The sequence below is a fragment of the Macaca mulatta genome, chromosome 11 (assembly GCF_049350105.2).
Source record: "Macaca mulatta isolate MMU2019108-1 chromosome 11, T2T-MMU8v2.0, whole genome shotgun sequence".
In the NCBI taxonomy this organism is placed as follows: Eukaryota; Metazoa; Chordata; class Mammalia; order Primates; family Cercopithecidae; genus Macaca; species Macaca mulatta.
This window is the reverse complement of record NC_133416.1, coordinates 72,780,001-72,802,306: the sequence shown is the minus strand read 5'-3', so window position 1 is coordinate 72,802,306 and position 22,306 is coordinate 72,780,001. Positions and strand designations below refer to the sequence as shown.

At 40.0% G+C, this 22,306-nt stretch overlaps 1 long non-coding RNA gene across 2 annotated transcripts in view; it reads left to right on the top strand.

The window, feature by feature from the left end:
* LOC144332945 (uncharacterized) overlaps positions 1–22,306 on the top strand; it is a 134,334-nt gene that overhangs the window by 1,247 nt on the left and 110,781 nt on the right. The gene's annotated exons all lie outside the window — the stretch shown is intronic.

Here is a 22,306-nt window from a genome sequence, read left to right as displayed (position 1 = left end):
AGCTCCAGGTAACCTCTTCGGCCACTGGACAAACATAGCTCCATTTAATATAGTTGTACTTAAAACAAAAGTGGTATATATCAAGCTGATTGCACTTGCTGAAATCACTTCTGGATCGTAGAATAGGTGTAAGAGCCAAGGACTCAAGACATTCACTTTTTCTTCAAGTCAACTGCTTTAAGAGAACACAGGATGGTCAGAGCTGGAGCTGGAGCAGGGGCAGGGTGTGCTCTTGTTTCTGCTGTTTTAACCTAAACAGCCAGGGAACTCTGGACATCCTTTGGAGAAAGTGCGACCAATGGAGCAATAGGCCTGCTCAGAGCATGCTGACTTCTCTCTTGGGACTAATTCTCTCTTCCGTTCTATGCTCTACACCCTCATGAAGTCATCCACTAGAGCCATCATGTGCTTGTGTCCCTCTGTGTTCCTGCAACCATCTGCTGACTCTAGATCCTTGCTTTAGTCCTTTAACACTTCCCGGCACCAAGATCTCACGCCTGAGAGTCTAAAAGCACCACCCTCCCCCAACCCTTTTTTTTTTTTTTTTTTTTAACAGCAATCAATTTGCTCCCACCACTCCCAGGGAATCCAGTCTCATTTTTGCCTGTATTTTCCTGTCTGGGGGTGGTGATGGTGGTGAGAGGGTGGAGGATAATTTTAATGTAACTTCTTACATTATGAATCAGTGACATAAGCTTTTAAAGCCAAAAGTATTTGTAAGATCTTTTAAAATGATAGAAGATTTAACTACCTTCATTCTCCTATTTAAACTGATTCAGAAGGAAATACAGGGTTGAAAGTTAAGTTTGGGCTCTTCTCTTCTGTATATTTGCAAACGCACAAAGCTGGGTCTGTTATGTCCTGTCTGAAAGGCTATCTATTTGTACAGCTTTATGCATCTCTTCACAGAACACCCATGAAGTCACAGCTCATATTTCTGCTTTAAATATTCGATCTTTTGGCTTTAAACACCCATAAGGGTTATTTGTCAAAACGGATCTTAAACCTCTCCCCACAGCTCTGCAGCAGATCTTTAAAGTCATGCTGTTGGGGTGGGAAGGAAAGGGTGGGGGAGATGGGAAAAGTTAGCCATTCAGCAAGCATTTATGGAGTGCCAAGTACGTGCAGAGCATATGGTATCTAGTAATAGGTGCAGTGAGGGAGAGAGAAAAGACATGGAGTACATGTTCTTACTCTCAAGATGGAGACAGAAACATAAGCACTGTTTGTTCAGTCTTAGATCTAGACACTTTAACCTTGTTTTCTAAAGATGTTTGTATGAAGAGCAAAAGCCAGCAACCTCAGGCATGTAAGAACATGTTAACAGCAGTGGTGTGTGTGTGTGTGTGCGTGTGTGTGTGTGTGTGTGTGTGAGAGAGAGAGAGAGAGAGAGCAAGAAAGAGAGGAGGAGATAAAGCATATGTTGGTATAGGGATAGGATTAGGATGGGGGCGAAGAAGAAATAGTCATGCCTTATGTAGAAGGTCCTTTCTTGGTGTGTTTTCTCAATCATCTTCTGACCCAAGATGCCTTCCCTTAGCTTTCTGAGACCACAGTAGTGAGTTCCCATGGCCCCTTTTTATAGCAACGCACTTGCCCCCAGCACTTCCCTGACCCTTGGGATCTAGCTTGTTTTTCCAGATTTGTGTTTGTTTTGGTCTTCTTTGAGGGCAAACTTTCTTTATTGTGCCTAACTATTCATTTCTGCCACATACCTCTTTGGTTCTTGTATTAGTCTGTTTTCACACTGCTATAAAGAACTGCCTGATAATGGGTAATTTATAAATGAAAGAGGTTTAATTGACTCACAGTTCTACATGGCTGGGGAGGTCTCAGGAAATGTACAATCATGGTAGCAGGTGCAGGGGAAGCAAGGCACCTTGTTCACAAGGTAGCAGGAAGGAGAAGTGCCAAGTGAAGGAAGAAGAACCCTTTATAAAACCATCAGATCTCATGAGAACTCACTATCACGAGAACAGCATACGGGAAACCACCCCCGTAACCCAATTACCTCCACCTGGTCTCTCCCTTGACACATGGGGATTATGGGGATTAAAATTTAAGATGAGATTTGGGTGAGGACACCAAGCCTAACCCATATCAGTTCTGTACTATACTGTGGTTAGACACTTGGAAGGACACCTGTCATGTGTGGGCTGTGTGGGCCCAGGAGGGCTGTCCCCATGTGCTTAAGCAGGTGTGGCCTCCCTTAGCAGATATGGGTACCCAGGAGGCCCTACCAATCTGGTTCTCATGCTGTGAGTGACAACTTAGATACCACTGTAAGGTACTCTCAAATCCTTATGGAGGTGGAGACTGACAGGCTTGGATTTGAATCCCATTCCCACTATTAGCTATATTATAAAAACTTATAAAACTACACTGAGCCTCAGTTTCTTCATGTGTCCAGTGGAAATTCTCCCATAGTGTTATTATGATAGTTAAATGAATTAATGCATACAAAGGGCTTAGCATAGTACTTGGTACATAGTAAGCACTCAATGAAATGTTAGTATTATAATATAAATATAGCTTTCATTAATACTCATGCATTTACTTTAAGACTGTTCTTTGTGGCCTAAGATATATTCGTTCTGTCCTACAAAGTATATGACTAAGAGAAAAACAGGAAATGTGACTTACTCCATCCATTAAACAAGCTTTTTTAAAGCACTGACTGCATTTCCAAGTACTGTATTAGGTCCCTCCCTCCATCTCCCTTCATCCTTCCACAAACACTTATTGTGTGCCTATGAGGCACCAGGCATCGCATTGGATTCTAGGAACTAGTGGTGAAATAGACAAATATGTTTCCTTCCATCACAGAGCTTATGTCCCAGGGAGAAAGACAGGTATTACACAAGTAAACCCAGGTTTACTTAGAACCAGGGATAAATTCTAGGTGCTACAGGTAGTGCTCATGGATCATGGAGACCTGCAGGGTCAGGGAGACCAGTGTGTTATGAATTTCTATTTATGAAGCTAATTTTCAAAAAGGTAAGTTACTTGGCTGCCATTAGGTCAACAACATTTTTTATTATGTTGCTGCTAGGCGTGGCGGGCATTTTCTAAGGAGATATAAATCAAATCCATAATTTTCCAACTCTGTATTTTAAGTGGCAAAATGTCTCTAAATTAGAAGATTTTAATATTATGCTTATTGATAAAAAGACATATAAAGTATCAAAACTTAAAAGAATAAGTTCACAGGTACAACCTGGTATGTGCTTTACCAAAACTTAACAAAGCATGCTTTTTATTAAAACTTCTATTCTGAACTTAGTCACCAAGTCCAGACTTAACTAGATTATTTCTTTGTACATCATCTTCCATTAACTAAGACAAAAGCCAGAATACAAATGTGTTTCTAAAACTTCTCAAATTATATCTGTAATTTTTTCTGCAGCCAATAGCATCAATGCCATTATACAGGGGTCAAACGGATGGAGAACTCTATGTTTATTGATAGCCAATTATGTGTGAGTGCCAAATGTAATCTCATTTAATTCTCACAGGAGCCCTGTAAAATAGGTCTTATTTTTATCTCTTCTTACATATTAGAAAATTAAGGCCCAGAGAATTTGAAAAAATTTATTCAATTTTGCACACAGGGCTCATATTCAAAGCTGAGACTACCTGATTCCAAATGGTAGTACCATGCGAAATGGTACTCCCAATTGGGCATGAATGATCTATTTGCAGAAGGGCAAAGAAGTATATTTCCACGCATGCATGGTACATTTTAATTTATATAATCATGAGACAGGCTTAGATAATATGGCAAAACCCCTGTCTCTACAAAAAATACAAAAATTAGGCATCGTGGTGCGTGCCTGTGGTCCCAGTTACTGGGGAGGCTGAGGCAGGAGGATCACTTGAGCCCAGGAAGTCAAGGCTGCAGTGGGCCATGATTACACCACTACACTCCAGTCTGGGCAACAAGGTGAGACCCTGTCTCAAAATAAGTAAGTTAAATAAATAAATAAATAATCTAATCACTGCAAATCTAAATAGTCATATAATAATCACAGTTTAGCACATAAAAACCCCATTGTAGTCTGTATGTCACAAGTTATGTGCAATTTATCCTGGGCTCTAAGATTTCCTTCTTAGAACCCTTAAATCTGTTTTTAAAATTATTTCCATATACTACAGTTAAAGATAACAGGACAATGAAGGGCATTCAACATGTCACAAACAGGAAAAAATAATATATGTTCACTTTTTCTAAGGTTATAAAAAAACTTTACTTATTAAAAGCTCTCTTTTCAGCAAAGTAAACTTGCCAAATTGGACCTCATTCAATGTGCCTAAAGTGGAACTAATCCATCTTCTTTCGGGACTGGATTAGTCTTGCCTTTCCTATTGCTTTCCAGGGGGTCATCCGTTTCCCCAAGCACCTGGGGTCAAACCTTTGTAGCCATCTTTGACTCCTCTCTCCTCATTCTCCTACATTCAGGCAAGTATCATTAAGAATGAGAATGCCAGCCTGAACAATATGGTGAAACCCCATCTCTACCTCTACCAAAAAAAATACAAAAATTAGCCAGGTGTGGTCATGCATGCCTGTGGTCCCACAAACTCAGGAGGCTGAGATGGGAGGATTACATGAGAATGGCCTCCATATATCAAGTGTAAGTTTACATTCACGTTTTTATTTGATCCAATCTTCATAGCAGCCGCACTAAAGTATTTATTATCAATTCCATTGGTAGATGAAGGGACAACCTCAGAGAAGTCAGAAGCTGATAATTAGTGAAGTGATTTGAATCTGGGTCTTTGTATACAATAAAATATTATTCATTTTTCCTACATCATTGATCTTCTACTCATCTATTTCCTTTCATTACTCATGAACTCACCTTGAGACTGACTTGCATTTTTTAAAAGCTCAAATGAGTGCTACAGCTTGCTAGCCATTTTTCTTGCCCCAACTTCCATCCTAACTCTATGCCTTAAGCCAGGTTTGTTTTCCCAACCATTCATCTTTCTCCACTACCTAATACAGTAGTTCTCAAGCTACTAAAAATCAAATAATAGTGATGTGTCACTCATTTACATAAAAAAGTTTAGTTCTTTAAATTATGCTCTATTTTAAACACCTCTCCCTTTTTTTCTTAAACTACTTATCCTGACCACAAGCCAATGTGAGTATATGTGTTTATTTCATATTGCCTGCAAATAGTACTATGGCTTCTAAGACACTGTTGTGTCAATTTGAGAATCACAGCCCTAGATGATAAGGGCTAAAATGACAGTCAGGTGCCTCTAAATCTTTCCCTGTTTCCTACTACTCTTCAATCCAGCATGCTTCCTTGGCTGCCCAGGGCTGAAGTTCCTAGCCCAATAGCTGGCACCCAGGAGGATTCACTCACTGCTTGTTGCCCATTGTTCCACTCATTACTCATGAAGCGTACTTTGCTACAGTCCATTCCTCTGCTTTGCTCTTATAGTGACCCTTGGTCCCAACTTCTCTCTTTCCTCTCCTTTTTTTCTCTCTTTTGCCCCTGTTTTAAAAGATCATAGTTAATATTTATTGAATGCTTCTAATGCTCTAGACACTTCCCAAGGGCGTTACATGTGTTAACTCAGCTAAGTGTCTCAAAACCCTTCTGTTGTGAGTATTTGCAAGACCTTTTTTTCCTGACCTCAGTTTCTGAATTTGCAAAATAGAGATTAAAATAACACTCACCTAATAAGATTGTTATGAGGGTTAAGTGAGTAAACACACAAAGTTCCTAGGATGTGATAAACATTTGACAAGTATTAGTCATTATTTTTATTAAGCCACGTTATACTTTTGGACCTTTAAGTTCATGTTGATTAACAACTTGGAAGTAGCCAGTGCAGCTATTCAGGACTCAGCCATGTCTCCAGAGTCCAAACTCTCAAACACTGGGCTCCACCACCTCCTTTTTCTCCTTTTTCCAACTCACTCAAATAACCTTCCCACTCTACAAAGCTTTGGTCACTCATTTGTGTTCCTAAAATACCCTTTGACTAGTCTGTGGTGTGTAGCAGAGTGCCACACTCATATAGATAGTCCCTTACCTTCAGATAAGACTTCTAATTATTATGAAATAATCTCCATCTTTGTTTCAATTGTATTAACAATTGAGAACAGACCTGTGCTAGTGATATAATTTTCCCTTTCCTACTTGTATTGGGGACTGCCAAGACTATCGCCAGGGTCAATGATTTGCTAGGAAGACTTACAGGACTCAGCACAGAGTCCTAGTCAGGGCTAAGAGTTATTACAGCAAAAGGATACAGAGCAAAATCAGCAAAAGGAAAAGGTGCATGGGGCAAAATCTGGAGGAAACGAGACATAAGCTTCGAAGAATCCTCTCCCATCGGAGTCACACAGGATGCGATTAATTCCTGCAGCATCAAGTTGTGACAACAGTTATGAAATGTTGTCCATCAGGGAAGCTCATTAGAGACTCAGTGCCCAGGGCTTTTACTGGGGGCTGATTACATAGGCACTCTCTGCCTAGCATGTAATAAAATTCCAGACTGGGGATTCCTTTCCTTATTCCTTATGGGAATCATGAAAGCAGGTGTCCAGCACAAACCACATTGCTTGTACAAACAGTTTAAGCGCAGTGAGCCTTCTTATCACTTCTGGGAATAATGGAAACCCTCCTGTGATGGTTAATTTTATGTATTCACTTGGAGTGGGGTTTGGGATGAGATTAACATTTAAATCAGTGAATTTTGAATAAGGAGGCTGCCCTCCAATATGTGGATGGGCCTCATTCAATCAGTTGAAGGCCTGAATAGAACAAAAATACTGGCCTCCCTGAACAGAAGGGGATTCTTAGCAGGCCACCTTTGGACTGAATTGGCTCTCCTGGGTCTCCACCTGCCAGTCTTTATTTTTATGTTTTATTTCTATTTTATTCATTTATTTATTTCTTGACACAGAATCTCACTCTGTTGCCCAGCCTGGAGTACAGTGTGTGTTCCCGGCTCACTGCAACCTCTGCCTCCCAGGTTCAAGCGATTCTCACGCCTCAGCTTCCCGAGTAGCTGGGACTATAGGCGTGAACCACCATGCCCAGCTAATTTCACCTTGTTGGCCAGGCTGGCCTTGAACTCCTGGCCTGAAGCGATCTGTCCGCCTCGGCCTCCCAAAGTGCTGGGATTATAGACACGAGCCACTGCATCTGACCACCCCCAGCCATTACACTGGAAATGCACTATCTACTCTCCTGGATCACAAACATACAAATATACACATATACATGCATATTATATATGTATACAAATATACACATATATTTACAAATGTATACTGATATACAAATGTATACAAATATTTGTATACACATATATGTACATATGTGAGTATATGTATATACATATATGTGTATATGTATATACAAATATGCACATATATTTGTATATGTATATACACATACACATATCCTATTGGTTTTGTTTCTCTGGGGAACCCTAACACACCCCTCAAAATCCAAGTTCCTAGATGCCAGCCAAGGATCAGCCTTTCAAGCAGGTCTTCCTAAGGCTAGCAGTCTCTGGCCTGCTTTGTTAAAGCTTTTCTGCACACTACTAATTTTTATAGCAGTAGAAGCCATATGGCAATAATGCCATGGAGCAGCAGAGCCCATGAATAATCAAAAACTATGAGGTGGAGAGAAAATCAGTAGAGAGAAGTTGGCTGGTAGTGACAGAAAAGTAAAAGCAACAGGCCCGGAGCCCTGGAGTGAAGGCTGCATTGTAAGAGCGGAGCATCCAAGGAGGAACCCGGGGAAGTGTGTGGCTGGGGAGAAGGTTGGGCAAGTCACTAGATGCTCCTTTACCCTGCAAGACCTGACCATGTAATTGTGGTTGTGGTAGATAAAAGGTGTCTGGACATTCTTTGCCACTCTTTACGTAATGATATGGGATCTGTTCCCCTCTCCTTGAATCTGGGTTGACCTGTGGCTTGCTGTAACCAATAGAATGCTGCAGAAGTGACACTGTGGCTGTTTGAGACATGAACCTTAAGAAAACCTGGCAGTTTCTGCTTTTGTGCTCTTGGGAGCCCGGAGTCCCCATGTAATGGTAGTAGGCTGCACTGCTGGAGAAACCACTGAGAGAGAGTGAGAGAGAGGGAGGGAGAGATGCTGGACCAGCCCCAGCTGTTTCAGCCATCCCAGCTGTGGTGACATGCATGTGAATAAAGTCATGAAGTCATTCTGTATTATTTGAGAGTTAGCCCAGTTGAGACTCCAGATAATACCACCTGCATGAGTGATTCCAGGCAAGACCAGCAGAATTGCCGCTGAGCCCCACCCAGATTACAGATTTCATGAACAAATAATAAAATGGTGTGGCTTTAAACCACTGACTTTTGGGGTGGCTTCTTTCCTAGCAATAGATAACGAATACGGTGAGGCAGCTGGAACTATCTGAGGACAGTGGCTTCATTGTAATAGGGGAGCACAGCAGCAGAAAGCAAGTGATGTCTGTAGCCGGGGCAGCAGGATGACTCCGTGAGAGTTGACACAAGATTTTCTTTTCCTTCCAGTTTCCACTGTTTCACAACACTGACATGTGTCACTTTACAAAGAAAACAATCTGTACCCTTCTGAATTAGGCTTTACACTAGAATCTTTTCCAGACCTTCCCAACCCTCAAACCGAAGTTTGTGAACAGTGGATTGAGGTCCCATACACAATGAGTCACGTTTGTCTTCTGAGTGCCGATTGCCTTAGTGGAGACCTTAGATGATCACATCCCATGCCCTGAAGCTTGTTTCTTCATGCAGGGAGCCAAAATACATTGTATAACCTCATCTCCGGCAAAGATTCTCAACATGCGCCTGACTATGTATGTGCAAGATGCCAAATTGGTGAGTCCAAAAATGTAATAATTATCCCTGAAACCAGTCTGACTGATTTCATGGACAGAATTAATGGGGCATTTTGTGGTAGGAGAAACTGGACCTATGACCAATTGTTGCAAATTTTATGTCTATTTTATGGATGAGCAAATCAAGGGGGAGAGAGAGAGAGAGAGAGCCATTGAACAAGTCAATACCGAAGGCGGGGACATCACCCATGGCTCCCAAATCTCCTTCAGGGCTTTCTCCACTATTGGCAGCATTAGTTTTCATTGGATGTGTGTATATTGCTCTGCTGGAGAGGGCATAGTTAGAGCCCTGCTTTTTTTTTTTTTTTCTTTTTTTTAACCTTAAGTAAAATATCTTTCTCCTTTGTGATATCACTGTTTTACCCTGGACACTTGGTTAGTTTCTTATGGGCAGTCTCAGTCATCTCTTGAAAAAAAAAAATTCTGGTCAGAAATAAGCTCCCAAAGGATCATGTGTTGAGAAAGAAAATGTAAACCCAGCCAGTGGGGTTGGGAGGAAGGGAGTGGGGAGTGTGGAGAGACTCTCTCTGCTGATAATCTTGGAAGAAAGAATTACCTGACTTAGAAATGTGATATTTTTCTAGGCCACCTCATTTCTTCTGATTAAAAATAACCACTTTCCATTATGTTCATATAAGGGAAAAATGAATGAAAACATATCTAGGAGGTAGCCTAGAATGATAAATCAGGGAGAGTATAATCTACATGTGCATATTCAGTCAGTAAACACTCAGTATTTATAGCATATGGAGAACTCATTCATTCATTCATTTATTCATTCATTCATGCATCACCTGTCCATTGATCCATTTGCTTAACAAGCATTGACTGAACAGCTACCATAGGCAATGTTCTATGGAGATGCATAAGGTAGAGGACATACTTCCTGCTCTCCAGGGATTGCTTTTATAGTCTCATAAAGAAGATAAGACAAGACAAGAACACAAAGAACTATGATCAAGGTAATAAATGAATAAGCACCATAGGAGAGAAAAATAAAGTGAGATGAAAGTTCAGAAAAGGGAGACATCACTTCTGGCCAAAGGAAATATAGAGTAGAAAGATTTCTTAAAAGTAAAATCTATTACCCTGCAACTCCTAGTTTAAAAGCTTCACATAGTTATTAGCTCTGTGACCTTGGGCAAATCATAAATTTTCTGTGTCTTAGTTTGCTTATCTTTTAAAAGAAAGGGTTGAACTAAATGATCTTGAAGGTCCTTTCCGCTCTAAAGTACTGGGATACATAATTTTTCATGCGAAGACCCAGCTAAATATATGACAAACTATTCTTTATACAACTAGAGTAACTCTTTAAATCTAAATAAGATCATGTTACCCATGGCTTAAAAACCTTTCATGGCTACATTTCAAAGAAAACTCAGACTTTTCAGATGGTCCACAAGGTCCCGCAGCGTCTGACCTCACGTTCTCCAACCTCATCTTCCCATGTCCTCCTCCTACCCCGCTCTCTCCACCCTCATCCTCCCCATGTCCTCCTCCTACCGCTGCCCTTGCACTGCCAGGTCCTCCTTGTCACTCCCCTGAATGCAACGGTGAGGACCTTCACACAGGCTGTTTCCTCCGCAAGAAACGCTTTTCCACTTTTCTTAAAAAAAAAAATACGTGTATGTGTGCACGTGTGTGCATGTGTATGTGTGAGTAAAATTTTTATAAAAGGAATAAAAATACGGTTTTAAAAAGTCAAACGATACTACCACAGGATTATAACCCAAACCCATAGGGTTGGTGCAGCTGGAAGGAATAGAAATCATATGTTTCAATGTCTACACTTGTGCTTAGACCCTATTCCTTTGCACCTCCACTTCTTCTGGGGCCAGCATCCTGGGTATGGAGCCACTCCAGTTCAACTTCTCTACAGAATAGTAAGATTCTGGCATCCTGGCAGGGTGAGGAGGAACACTTGCCTGGACCTGGGTAGAGGAGAGGGAGGAGAGGGTCCAGGGGTTTCAATGTGCTTTATACTGACTTTTAAACCATTCTCCTGATTTCTCCCCGGAACTCCACCCTTATCTGCCACAGACTAGGCACCATCAATGGCTGATACTTACTAGGAGGGGTTGATGCTGTGATTTGGCTCCTTTGACATTGGCATCCAGCTTGCTCACACTTGGTATACGGCATTCTTACTTTTGCTCACTCCTCCTTCCACTTTTTATCTTCCAAAAATATGTTTACTCTCTCTCTCTCATCACCTGTTTTCTTTGTCCTTCTGAGTTTCTATCTCATTAGTTCCTTTTATATGCAATTTTAGAAGGGTCTGTGGAAAGGTAAGGAAGAATGTCTTGTGTCTTCCATGTTTAACTGAAATGCCTCTTCCTTTACTCATTTTAAAGCTTTTCATTCTTTTGGTGTCAGCTTAAATTTGCTATCAGCTTAAATTCACTATCAGACTTCACTGACCAAACCATGTCTAAATAGATCCTCCTGGGATCATCTATGAGAGCACCCTGTTTTTTACTTTCATAGCATTTCTTATAATTTTAAGCTATCCTTATTTGTTGAGTTGTTAACTTTAAATAAATATATTTATTACCTCGTTTAAGGTCTGTTGCTCCCACTAGAATGCACACTCAAGGAAGACAGGGACTGTGTCTGTTTTCTTCAGCTGAGTGCTTAGCACAGTATCTCACCGTGACAGATGCTCAAGAATTCTGACTGATGAACACTGACGAACAAGGGGACCAAATCTTAGACTCCACTGACAGCACCTCCAGGGCAACAGCAGACTTGAAAGAAAAAAGACAAAGATGACCAAATTGCACAGAAGCGTGGATTCTTCACCCAGACTTTGTCCAAATCCCAGAGCTACCACTTGCCTAGTGTGTAACCTTGTGGATAAATTGCATTAAAAAATGGAGAATGGAGATAATAATGGTATACCTACCTTATGAGGCTATTAAAAAAGTTAGAATTAGTCAGTAGAGGTAGCGCACATAGAACAATGGCAAGCATATAGTGCTCCATCAGTTTTGGCTATTAGGTGTTAGAATACTTGGCTTGGGGTGGGGGCCTTGGTTTGGTGAGAAGCCTCCTTCCAAGTTTTGCTCTGAAAACTTAAAGCTAAACTTCCGTATATTACACACATGTTGGCATTGTTTGTCTGAAATGTTTAGAACCCAATTTTACTTCTGGGTTCTACTTATGTTCTCACTGTGTTCATACTTATGTTGAGTAATTTGTAAGGTGTTTGGGAGTTCTGGTAAAGCAGGGCCCCTTAGGGCATCCCCAAACAGAAGACTTCTCCTTGGGAATGAGGTATGTCAGGGAAGACAGGGTGAAAGATTATAGAAAGGAGATAACTTGACAGACTTAAAAGAATGGAAGGTTTGGAAGGAGTGGGATGTGGAGGTGGAGAAAGGGAATTCGGACACCAGACAGACTTTGGTTGAAATGCCATTTCTACCATGACTAGCTACATGACCATGAGCAATTTGCTAGACCTCTTAGTGCCTCCACTTCCTTAGCTATAGTAATTACATGAGATGATATACACAGAAAACGTAGGCTAGTACCTGGTACAGAGGAAAACACTCTAGTATTTAAATTATCATTATTAGGAGTAGCCAAGGTTCTGCCATCTCTGAATCTGACTGGCAATGTGGCCTTGGAATATTCACTTTCCTTTCCTATGTCCAAGATACTCATCTATGAAATAAAGTTGCTCTTTATATTTATATGCTGCTCGTAAGTCAGAATTCTGCCAAGGGCTATCTTTGGAGACCTCTGCCTGACCACCCCCAGCAACACCCAACCACACACACAAGCTCCTGGGATGTTAGGTCTTTTCCACATTTTGCTAGATCAATATTTCCATATTTTTTGTCTGCTGCTGTACAAAGTTAAACTACATTACAGTGCAAAGGGTCAGTGCAAGCCAGTCTCCAAGATGGCCTTTGTCGATCCCCATCTCCTTGTATTCACACCCTTGTGTTGTCCCCTCACACAATGAATGGAGGTGAATAGTGTAACGAATACAATTTTTCAGAAATGACAGTGAAATATCTGAGACTAGGTGGTGAAAGACATTGAGGCCTCCACCTTACTTCTTGGATCCCTCACTCTTGAGGAAGCCAGCTGCCATGTCATAAGGACACTCAAGCAGCCCTGTGGAGTGGTCCATGTAGCAAGGAACCTGGTCAACAACCAGCACTAACTTGCCAGATGTGAGAGTGAGCCTGGGCCACCCAGCTAAGCCACTCCCAGAACCTAAGCCTCATAATTATAATATGTGTATCATCTGTGTGTGATAATACATGCTTATTGTTGTTTTAATCCTTTATGTTTTAGAGTGATTTGTTACGCAGCATCAGATAACTGATACAGGGTTCCCTTGTAACATGTTTTGCACAGCTGAGTCCAAGTTCAGGCCTTCTAGCTAACCTTGGCACTGGTGGAAACCCTATGAACCTTTCCAAAATCTCACTCATTTCTCCTCCTTTTTAGGTAGCAGGCCTCTTTCTCAGATCATAACACTGCATGACAGTTCCCATTGGTTATTCTGAATTGTTGCTGTTTTTTTCTTTTCAAGCCTTATTCTGAGGTTTCTTGAATACCAAAGCCTGCTCCAGAATCTGACAAGTTTCAAGGCCTTTTCCTTGACCAGCGATTTTCCAAGGCCCTGAGAGGGGCTCATGCAATGTGTTCACATGATCACATGGATAATAAAATTTGTGAAAAAACAGTAGTTAACTATAATCAGTTAAGATCACTGTCTCTCTACTTCAACTTCCACTGTGTCTTACTCTCCCTAACATTCAGTGGTACTGGAGTGGCCATGGGCATGTTTAGCATTCAGCTAAGGGGAAGTTTACTTTAATTTAGGCTTAGTGGGATGTATTTTTGTGGTTCACAGGCACTTTTTTGTGTGTAGATTTAAGTTATTTCTATCCTTCTCGGTGTTGGAATGGTTTCCAGCAACTTTCCTACTACCTACTTTGCTGACACAAAGGTGCATAAACAGAAGTCCTATAGTCAGTATATATCTTGCACCATATCAGCCTGGCACCAGGAGTATAGGGACTGGGGAGGAGAAACAAGGTTTGAAAACACAAAGCCAGAAGCTATTCTGTGAAAGTTCTTCCAATCTTCAGATATATAGAGTGACTAGATCTATACCTAGTCAACATCACCAAAAATAAAAAAAAAAAAATCCAAATTGTAACCATTCATGCCAGAATAAAGAATGAATTATTGTTCTGTTCACTGTATAGATAACTACATTGCAAAGTCATTTTCCTGCAAAGAAGTGAATGGCCAATAAATTCACAACCAAAAAAAAATTTAGCAAAATAAGTATAAAAGCACATCAAGCAGTAATAGGGGTATGCTAGGCAGTTAATTAAAGCAGCTAGTATATTTTTTTCCAGGTTTTTTCATATTTGGGGTATTTGTCAGCTTTTAAAAATGTGTAATGTATTGTGATTTCTCTTTCTACAGTAACACACACTTTCAAACCTGATTTTGTACTTATAATTTGGTCATGAGCATGGGATTTTGCCCATCAAACCTGGCCCTGTTCCTGCTGTGTCCCATTTAGTTCTAGATCTCTGTAGGAAGAATTCCTTCTTTTCTATGCTCCCCGACTCTGGCTTTGGATTTGCGCTAAGCTGCTCTCCTCTCGCCACTCACACAGCCCTTGTTCCCAGCCAGTCTCATAGGACATTCTGACTCCTTTTAGTTCTGAACCTTTTCTCTTCTGGATGCATGTTTCCATTCGGTTAGCAAGTATAGCATTCTCTCTCCTTGAAGCTCAGTTTATTTTTGAAGGCTTCATGTTCTTTTTCTCTGATAGAAGCCAATGGCAACCCCAACTCATCCCCTGACAAGGAGGATCCTTCCAAGCCGCTGTTTATTTCACCTGCCTCATGACCACCATTACCCTGCCAGCCCCAAGAGAGCAAGAAACACATCCATCTCCCTCAGTCATGCTTAGAACACTGCTGGCACACAATGAATGCTTGTTAAAGAAACAAATAGGTATATAAATTACTATCTATTGCCATAAAGATGAATTTTATGTGATCAATCATAACTTACAGTTCAAAATCTAGCTCTGACTCGGCAGATTGCCCCCTAATTCATGAACTTCAGGTGAAAGAATATGTTTTCACCATAGGGATGTCTTCTTTGCTTTTACATTGTTGAGACTTATCCTTAAGTTTTCTTCTCTTTTTTACCCCTACCTTTTGCTCTAGCCTCCCACTCCCACCTAACACACACACACACACAGTCTCTCACACACATACACACACAGTCACACACACACAGTCACACACACACATACACACGAAATTGGTTGTGAATTGCTGGAGGCTTATGGTTAGAGTTATTTAATTTACCACTTAATTTTGTTGGCCAAGTGGCTGGCCAGGTGAAATCTGGCAGTTTGGTGAGAACAGAGGAAATTCTGCAGTTAGGGATAAGCAATGCCCTTGTGAAGGTAGGAGAGGTCCTGTTCCGGCTGACAGTTTGCAGAAGATGAGAAACACTATCCTTAAAATGGGCCTCAGGAGAGAAAATGCATGTCTAGGAATAAATCTCTGTTAGTTTTCTCATTGGTTAACAGGAAGGATGCCTTATTTTCCCAGTAATAATACATTTCCTTCATTGAGATAAGTGACCTCTAGTTTTATTTCCTTGCAAACTAGATTATAACCCTCTAAAATGAAACACCTCACCCCATGCTATTTCCTGGAATGGAGTGGACAGCTGTTGTATTTGCCTGTCTAGTATCCATTACTTGTTATTCTGATAACAGTCCACTGAGTTTATGGTGGTGGGGGTTCACTCCATGCCTGGATCCTGGGGTAGGCTCAGGACTCAAGCCATGTCAGACATTTTTGCCCCACAAATAAAACTTGGGTAAAGTGTGAAAAAGTGAATATTGGTGCACTTCTTTTATCCCGACCTCAGTGGCCTGAAGAAAATGTCCCATTTGTTCCTGGCCCAACTTCCTTGAAACTACTCAAGTTCCTATACTAAGACCTGGTACTTGTGTTTTCATTTCTGTTCTATGTGTTAGTTCTAAACCTTTCTTTTCTTTTCTTTTTTCCTAAGTGTCTAGAGGTGAGTTTCTCTTGTCTGCAATCAAAGAACCTAGCAGATGCAGTAATATATTAAATGGGCCTGAGTTGTGAAGAAGACCAAAATCTGGGACCAGACTCAGTTACAACTGCACAGCAGGGAAAACTTGTTTCTCTAACTTTCCATTTCTTTTTCATTTTTGCCTTGCTTTGAAACCAAAAATTCCTATCACCACACCTATCATCACACTCAATGCCATGGCGCCCTCTCCTTTTTCCTAGTAACATCTAGTCTCTGAAAAAGCACCGATCCTAGTCATCATTTATTTGGTCGATCCTTTTTGAGCACCTATTATATGTCAGTTATTGTTCTAGGTGCTTGGAATATGTCAGCAAAACCTCTGTTGCAGTGGGGCTTATATTCTGATGGTCAAAGATAGACAATAATCAAGTAAATAAATAAATTAATGAAATAACTGGGGACAGTGATAAGTAGTATGAAGGGTGAGGTGATACAGATGACTGGAGGGTCAGGGAAGACTTCTTTGAAAAGTGGACATTTAAGTTGAGACATAGACCATTTGTGGAGACCAACCATCTCAAAATATGACCGGTGGGAGAGGAAAGCTCTGTAGGCAAATAAAAGAGAAAGAGATCAGGGACATATAAGCAGGGCATATTCAGGGGCCAGATCACGCTGGGTTTTGTAGACCATGGCAAGAAGTTTGGATTTTATCCTTATTGTCATAGAAAGCATTAGAGGGGAGTGACATGATATATATTTTTAAAAGATTACCGATTGCAGCATAAATAATCAATTGTCAAACAGAGAAACCAGATAGGAGGTCATAACAGTAGTTGTCACAGGAGATAATGGGGCTTAAGCAAGAGTGGAGATGGAGAGAAGTGAGATGATATAAAACATATTTTGGATTTGGAGATGCATGTGCTGGAATAGGAGGAGTGATGGCCCCATTTGCTGAGATAAGGACAATTAAAAAGGTAGTGGTGTGATGGAGGAGGCAGAATCCTGAGTTTTATTTTGATCATGTTAAGTTTGAGATTGTTCATCAGATATCCAAGGGGAACTGTCTGGAGTCATGTTGAAGAGTCAGGACTGATGTAAAGTTAGGAGTCATTAGCATATAGATGGTGTTTAAGGCTTGAATAAAATATCTAAGGAAAAACTGTAAGCAGGAGACAGGGCTATAGACCAAGCCCTGGGGCAGTTGACTATTGAGAAATTGAGCCATCACTAATAAATAAATAAATTTTATTAATGTACTTTTCAATGTTCTTAATCAAGATCTTAAGCCAGATCTTTGACTTTGGATGAGTTCATAATCTAGCATAGTATTCTAAGGCATTTATTCATTTATTTTTTAAAGGTAGGATATTCCTCAATAGAAATCTTAGGGCTAAATCTAACAGCTGAAATTGGAAGTACTCTGGTTGTGGTGTCAGGGGGTGGAGGCTGTTCCCAAGCCCTGCCCTGTTAGGGCCCCCTCCACCACCCCCTTTCCAAGAGTTATACTTGAAATGCTCTCTGACTGAAGACCCTTCATGAATCTCTATGGCTACATGGGGAACAGAGGGAAAAATCCCTCACCTCCTTCAAGTCTCTGCTCAAATGTCGAGTTTTGGTAAGATCTACCCTGTACCCCCTTTTCACACTACAGAAAAATTGCAGCCTGTCGCTAACCCCACCTTAGTCCTCTTAATTCTTTTAGCCTGATTTTGTATAAAGTGTATATCAGATACTAACATACAATATGTTTTGCTTATTATTTTTTCTTTTTAAAGAAAAATATGTTGTCAGAACATAAGCTTCACACAGGAAGCATTTTTATTTTCTGTACATTGATGTGTTTCACTCATTTATAAATACTGTAGTGCCTGGCACATAGTGGCACTCAATACATAGTCCTTAATGGATGAATGAACTAATGTTACAAAAGGGGCAGTTTCTTAGTGGACACAGCATTTATGTTTCCCTCAAATATTTACTGAGTATCTAAATAACCTAAACTTTACTAGAAAACCAAAGGCATTCAGAAAATTAAATTTTAAATAAAGTTTTGTCTTAATCTAGGCATCTTGGATAATTCAACAGTTTAATTTCCAATTCTAGAGAAAAGTAACAATTTCCATTTTAATTTTCACAAGTAGTAGGTTGGAATATTAGGCTCAATTCTCCATGCTCACCCTACAAAAGCGTTTGCATCCACCCCCTTGTCATATAACTTTGCAGTGCTTCTGTAGAGCAGACAAGGCATTCATCCCTGCGGTTAGGCTTTGCCATGTGACTTTTTCTGGGCAATGGGATGTGAGCAGATGTGTTCTGCGCAGAGGCTTCATTGCGCTTGCGTGGTCTCGTTTGTGCTGTTGGGCATTTGCCATCTGCCATGAAAAAAGCAAGTCCCAGTCAGCTACCAGAGTGAGAAATTAGGTGGAGCAAACCTGAACTCACCTAGAGCCTGCCAGTGTACAGATCCTCAGCCAAAAAGTGAAACTTTATTGTTGAACCCACTAAGATTTCATAGTTGTTTACTACCCAGAATTAGTATATTCTAAATCTGACTAATGTGGCCACAAATAAACATAACTAACTTATGAATAGTAGCTCTCCTAACTAGAATTTAATATAGAAAGAAATTTTCACCTTTCATTAAAATTAAAATTAAAAGGCATTTCATGTTTTTTCTAAAACTTCCTTGAAAGTGAGCGCATTAAAATATGAAAAGTGAGGCATATTTCCTAAGACAAACATAATTTAAGGCGCTGTTCTAATGAAGGTGGAATGTTCTGGCAGTGAAAGCGCATAGGAGTAGGAGCAGAAGGTGTGTCCTAGCTAGAGTTATGCCCCTTCTTCCCCTGGATGAGCCACCAAAAATCAAGAAATCCCTGGACATTACTACATCTAGAATGTGAGGACTTCGCAGCAAATGGTTGCTAAGGTAGCTTTCTGCCCTAACATCTGATTTGCCATTTTTGTGTAGAATCAGAATAAAAATTATTTCGTAGCAATAGAAGAAAAGTACTCTACTGATGGATGGAAACAAGAATTTTAAAAAGAAGTTTTACAATACCCCATGGAATTGAATTATTCTATTGTACATAGAATTTAAAAGCAAATGAAAAGAAGGACAGCCTCAAATCAAATCATGTCAAAAGGATAAAACTCTTATAAGGCAGCTTATTCTACAGAATGGCTTGTGGCCATTTTTCTTTGATAAGAAAATAAGTGGAGAAACAGTGTCATCTTTATTTTTTACTTATTTATTTTTACTTACATTTATGTTTATTTAGGACTAAAGAGGGTCATGGAGATTATGGGGGAGCTGAAAACCTCATGGTGTTGGTTTCTTTTCTTTTCTTTTCTTTTCAATTTTTATTTTACATACGGGGGTACACATGCAGGTTTGTTACATGTGAATATTGCATCATGCTGAGGTTTGGAGTACAGCTCCCATCACCAAGGTAGTGAACATAGTGCCTGATAGGTAGTTTTTCAACCCACGCCCTCCTCCCAGTAGTCCCCAGTGTCTATCGCTCCCATTTTATGTCCATATGTTCTCAATGTTTAGCTCCTACATGTAAGTGAGAACATGTGGTATTTGGCTTTCTATTCCTTCGTGAATTCACTTAGTACTACAGTCTCCAACTGCATCCACGTTGCTGCAAAGGACATGATTTCATTCTTTTTTATGGCTTTGTAGCATTTCATGATGTATATGTGCCACATTTTCTTAATCCAATCTACCAGTGATGGGCACCTTGGTGGATTCCATGTCTTTGTTATTGTGAGTAGTGCAGTGATAAACATACAAGGGTATGTGTCTTTTTGGTAGATTGATTTATTTTCCTTTGGTTATATACCCAGTATCAAAGTATCATTTTTATTAGTAAGGATACACTTTTAAAAATAACAGGTCACTGGAAAGTAACTTTATTGAAAGTTATTCTTGTCCAATTTTGATGTAGCAAACTCATGGATCAAGTGTCTGGGTTGCTATCTGTATTATCCATATTCACTATTCTCCGAACTGCTTCTGTAAAACTGATGTACTAGCCTCTCCAAGCTTTGCTCCAGGTTATAGCCTGCTTCTTTAGGCAGGAACAGAGTTGTGGAAATGGTTGCCCTCTGAAAGACAAACTTTATGGGAGGAATTCCTTTTTAGTGTCTTTTTTTAACTCCTCTTCAAGAAAAATGATCTGTCTCGGTAACATGTCTTATCTTTTCCTGATCACTTTTTGCAATCTGCCTTCCCCTAGCAATCTGCTACAGCAATCGGCTTTGTTCTGCAAAGGAGCCCTGTCATCTCTCAAGGCAGGGAGAATCATCAATGGCATCTCACTTCAACAAATTAGCCACAGTGTTTACACTGCAAGTCCTGGAGGCTGAGCTTTCTTGCATTTCAAGAAATTCCCAGGATTCTAATGTTTTTTCCAAGTGAGAATGTTTTGATCCAATGCATTTTACTTCTCTGGCTTAACATACGTTATTCTCTGGGCACCTACTGAATGCTTTAAGTCAAACTCTTAGAAATATTAATGCACAGACACACCTACATCTATTGATGCAAATAAAGAAGGCAGTACGCTGCAGGAGAGAGAAACTAATTTGAAAGTTAGGAAACTTAGAGATTTACATTCTAGTTCTGGTTCAGGTAAGCCAATCATTAACTGTGTGACTTTGGGCATATCACTTCCCCTAAGATTCTCTTCCCTCCACTGTAAAATGAAGAACAAAGGGGTTGGGTTAGATTAATCCTAACAACTACTCCAGTGCCAGCATTCTGTAACTTTAGACTTCTAATTGGTAGCTAGATAGGGATCAACTTTGTTAAGGCAAGGCGGTGGAAGCCATTGTGAATAAGTTCTGTGGTCAGCTTTTACCCCAAGCAGAAGCTGTAACTTGTTGGGGGCTGCCTAAAAGAAGGGCAGCCCTGAAAGACTCACAAAACCCTTGTCTCAGTTCCCACACAATGTTGTTAATACGGCTACAAAATCGTGGTATCACAAGGTGGCTTTAACTGCTGCCACTACTATATTTTACTAGTTGTATTGGTCCTCATGTAGAGCCCAAGGGTCTGAGCATTTGAAGAGCTCATATTATAGGGCTGAGGCTAAGGGAACAATAATAATAATTTTTAAAAAAACGTAGTCAGGGGTGACCTAAGTAACTTCCTGAGGTTCCTTTCAGGCCCATGAGTTAATGTATGGGAAGAACAAGCTTATTAATCAAAAAACACTGATCTGCTCAATGTCTAATTATACCTGTCACTGTTGTTGCCCACACTTCAGGCCTGATACGGTTTCTTCTCTGAAGTCACATGGCTGTATTTTCAGACCAGTTACTAGTTGCTCTGTGTATTTTCTGTGTGACACATCTCTTCCATGTGACAGTTCAAAATTGTCCAGAGACACACCAAAATCCCTCCATAGAACAACTCAGCAACCCAGAGACCACACAACCCCTTTCTCTTCTCCTCCCCCACCCAGAACCTCCTGTTAAATTTCCAGCCATCTCTCAAGGACAAGCTCAAACCCTTCCTCCTCCGAGAAGCCTTTCTTGATCCCCTCCCCATCAGTCTTAATCCCTCCATTTCTTATACTCCCCAAGCACTTTGTACCTCTATTATTTTAGCACTTACTTACCAAAGTCTGTCTTATATTAAAGTTATTTTGTGCATATGTTTTTCCCATGACATTTCAAGCTTTTAGAGGGAAGAAACAAGTCTTATTTTTCCTTTCTATTACCTGCAACATTCAGGAAAAGGGTTTGCTCAGAGTAGGCACTTAAAATTGTTCCATGAAGCGTGAAAGTAGAGAATGAGTGAAGTGAGAACCATGTTTTATTCATTCTTTTATTTTCACATTTTATTACAAAATGCTTTTTATGTAGTAAAATTCTTAAAATTGTTGGATCACTTATAAATACACTAAATAATGCAAAAATACTAAAGTAGAAAACTAATTAGACTTGTAATTTGTTCGTATTGCCATTAAAATAAATTTAGTCTATTTAATCAATGTCAAGAATGAAATTTGCCAGTAATATTCCTTTAGAAGTAAATGCTCCTTTCATTCACCCAATGAATTTATTTATAACGAGTCTCTGCACACTTTAATTTGGAAGGAATGCATATATTTAATGAAACACTCAGAGTATTTAATTAATCATTTACAACAAGTCATAAAAGACATGAAAAGCCATCTTTCCATTTATATGACTATTTCCTAGTATAACAAACTTTTCCAGTACTACTCAAAGCAAAGCTACAGTAATTTATGTTACAGTATTTTATATTTGTCAATGTCACCATCTCCTCATTCTGTTTCTCCTTTTTTTTTCTCCCTGCTCGATCAATTAAACCAAA